This window comes from Temnothorax curvispinosus, unplaced genomic scaffold, assembly GCF_003070985.1.
Source record: "Temnothorax curvispinosus isolate PA1 unplaced genomic scaffold, ASM307098v1 QBEX01006664.1, whole genome shotgun sequence".
NCBI classification, from domain to species: domain Eukaryota; kingdom Metazoa; phylum Arthropoda; class Insecta; order Hymenoptera; family Formicidae; genus Temnothorax; species Temnothorax curvispinosus.
The window spans coordinates 1-3664 of NW_020216444.1; the positions used below are offsets into that span (position 1 = coordinate 1).

Genomic DNA, 3664 nt, shown 5'->3' on the forward strand with positions numbered 1-3664 from the left:
CAACACGGGAAACGTGCTTAACCTATTTTCAATTTATTTGTCAGATTAGCATAGCATTGTACTACGACGCAGTTTACGAATATTCCGAACCGAGAATATTACGAACAGAAACCTCAACGGAGTAAAGTGAATAATACCGTATACCATAGAGAAGACAGTAAACGAAGTAAATATATGCAGAGAAGTCGCGGACGGCTTGCGTATATATTTCGATTTCGCATATTACCTCATCTCCTGTTATATAGGTAAGAAAAAGAGCAATATATTTTTCTGTAAAATCTTCCTTGCTAAGCAACGAACAATTAATGAGTAAAATTAAGGCTAGTATACATAGTCGGTTCTTATTTCAAGACAATGGCTTAAGGTTGATAATATATACGGCTCTGTTATATCTAACAATCGAGTGATTAGTTTATAACATCTCTCTCTCTCTCTTAAGATTACTCCAGCCGGCCTTAAATATAAAAGATCCGACAATGAAATACTACCCTACAACTTTATTAAGTGTTCCATTAAGATCTGCTGTGAGAAATTGATCAATCACAATCGAATGTGAGGAAAATAATTAACTATGATTGATTAATTTCTTAGGACTTAAGGATTACTACATATATCTTAAGGATTACTAATTATATATCTTCAGCTTATTTTCTTAATTGTTGCAATTTGAAGTGTTATCGAATTAGAAGATTGCAAAGAAATTAATTAAATTAGGGACATCGCGGTGCGGTGTAGTACAGGAGGTGAGATTTATTGCTAAAAGAAAATCATTTAAATCCTTTTTTATTTTTGAAATAGCAAGTAGACTGTTCATGACGTTCAGATATTCTATCAAATCCATTATTGAAATTAATTAATCTGCAATCATCTGACGACGATGAAATTCTATCGTTTCTCTTCGAAATTTTCTCGTCTTTTTCGTCTCGCATATAATTTATTATATTTCATGTCGTGGCTTTCAATCATTGACGTTAACGTTAATCGAGGACGTGCCGGACGTACGATACGTCTACCTCCTGGCCGATTTTCGGGCGAGCCAAGTTATCCTAGCATACATGCAACGTATAACTTGTACTTTTATTCATCGATTCTTCGGGTCTCTGTCTAACATTCTCGTCCTTGGAGAATCACGTGGTGTTAGAAGCTCGTCACCGCAGGTGCGGAACGCGTGATCGAATATTTACGAAATCAGACAAAGACATTCCATGCCTGCGAAGACAGGCCGTTGATCACGCTTCGATCACGCGTTTCACGCGCGGAACATTATGTATCCTGTACACATTTTCTCGATAACGAAAAATGTTTAAACGTTTGTAAAAAAATTATCTTCATTCCAGGACACTCGACGAGCTCCGGGTTTTCCCTATCGATGACGACGATGAATGTTTGCCAAGGATATGCGCCAGAAGATGAACAAGATCTCTTCAACAGAAAATTGAATCGCCCAGCATGTCGAGTATTTTCCGCAAGAAGTAAACTCCCCTTTGTGTCTTATAGCAAGAAATTCTGTGTGAGAAAATCGAGTATCACGTCGGCAAGAGATTCGCGAGTGCAAGCACAAAAAATTGTTGTTAGGCATAAATGTATAATGTTGTTTCAACGAATGTTAACTTATTTTTTTATCGCGCTAGCTCTATGAGTGACGTGTAAATTATTTTGTTTAAATATTAACACGGTCTGAGGAGATGAGAAAAGTTTAGAGATGAGAAAAGACGAATGTTTTTTCACGTTTTGTAAAATTCGGATGTCCATTGTGTCTGCACTCTCGCAGCGTTTGGAATTTTCTCACTTTCTCATGATCCTCTTTAGGTAAAGGAAAAGAAAAAGAGTAAATTCAAAACGCCACGATTAACAGTAATTAATGTTTAATTTCGAAGTCTGTCACTTTACATAGTAATAAACAAACGTCATAGATCATATATCATATCAAATTGTATATCGCATATCCGCATATACATATATATATATAATACACAAGTGTTTTCCTCGTAGAATAATTTACAAAATCAGACTGTCTAGAAATACAGTTGCGTCCTGTTCCTGCTAGGTTCTGTTTTCCGTTATTTTTTTCTTTCTTTTTTTATATAATCACAGCTTATCCCGATACGTAAAAAAAACATTGCTATTGTATTTTCCTTTTTCCGTTCGATAATTAATCGACACAATCAGAGAGTTTCTCTGAGACATTCGTAAACTGCGATATGAGAATTAAGGTTTCTCTGGGATATTCGTAAACTGCGTCGTAGTGAAATGCTGTGCCAGAGATTCTGGAATATTTATCACAGTAGGTTGCGCCGGAAGTATAAGCTGAAATAAATATCAGTGATATATTTGTATGATATTTGTTTTCAGTGAAAGATTAGTTTTTAACATAAATTACAATCCTTGTATAATTTTAATTTAAATATGAAAAATAAATAAAATGCAAACAGCAGGAATAGTTTTTAGTTGTTGAAAAATGTATCCGGCACAAACGCTTTATAGCTTATCTGTAATATATATGTATATTAACTAAAATTTAATTACTAGCTTACCTTGTTCTTAATACTCATTAGGTCATAATCCTGCTCTAGAATCCGTTTTAATGTGCTATCTGTAGCAAGATCATCGCCTGGTTTCATACTGGCTCCAGATTGGCTACCACCACCCACTGTGTTCATCGTTACTCGTTTCACCCATGTAATCAGAACTACTCTCTGTATCCTCTTCTATGTTTACGTCCTATAAATATACAAATGTAATTCTTATAAACTTTTCTTACTTTCGCAATCCTCGGTCTGCAATATCATACGGATAAATTAAATCATGCAGTAAATTAAACCTTTCATAGCGCGGCAACGTTAAGAAAATTACGCCCTCACAACACGATAGTCAATCAGCGTTACACATATTTTTCAAGTTATTGCTACTATCTCTTTCTGTTATTAAATTATAAAAGTTCTGAAACGTCCAAAATCAAATTTGTAACTTGAAAATGAAACTTACTTCTGTATAATAATCAGCGTGTTGGCCTGAACTGCCATCTTCGGAAATTCCGGTCGTAGATGATGCAGCTCGACTGCCACCGCTTCTCGCTCTACGACGAGGTTCTTGATGCTCTGTTTCGTTTCGATTAAGCGCTTTGACATCTTATGGCTTCTCTTTTTGCGTTTGTCCCAAGACAGATTCCAACCCGTACACAATGACAAAATATATTTATATTTCTTTAATGTGTACTTTAATATGATTTGTACAAGATTAAGTAGCTTCGCTAATGCTTTTCTAACTTACTTGGAAGTGCATGAAGTATTCCACTGCTTTTCTACCTCTTAATGACATCAATGACATCAAGCATCTGCAAACAATTTTATAGTTAGTTTAAACTGCGAGTTTCCGTACGATGACAAAATTACTTATATCTACTTGTACATACAATATAAGTTTATTTCTATATTTCATAAATCTGTAATTTGATGTAATTGTTCAAATACAACTGTAGTAGGTTACCTCTCTACTTTTGCAATCTATATCTCTTTCATATTGCAAGGATACTTTTTACTAAGTTCAGAATTAAATTTGCATTTTACACTTACCTATATTTTTGCACGTGAAATGTAGCCAGGTATTAGGCATAAACAAATCTGACAAATAAATTGAAAATAGGTTAAGCACGTTTCCCGTGTTG

At 34.7% G+C, this 3664-nt stretch overlaps 1 long non-coding RNA gene across 1 annotated transcript; it reads left to right on the forward strand.

Annotated features, from left to right (window-relative positions):
• Positions 1–6: 6 nt before the first annotated feature.
• Positions 7–1919, forward strand: LOC112456235. Its single transcript, XR_003040930.1, has 2 exons — positions 7–245; positions 1338–1919. It is a non-coding gene; the product is annotated as an uncharacterized LOC112456235 (long non-coding RNA).
• The last annotated feature ends 1745 nt before the right edge of the window (positions 1920–3664 follow it).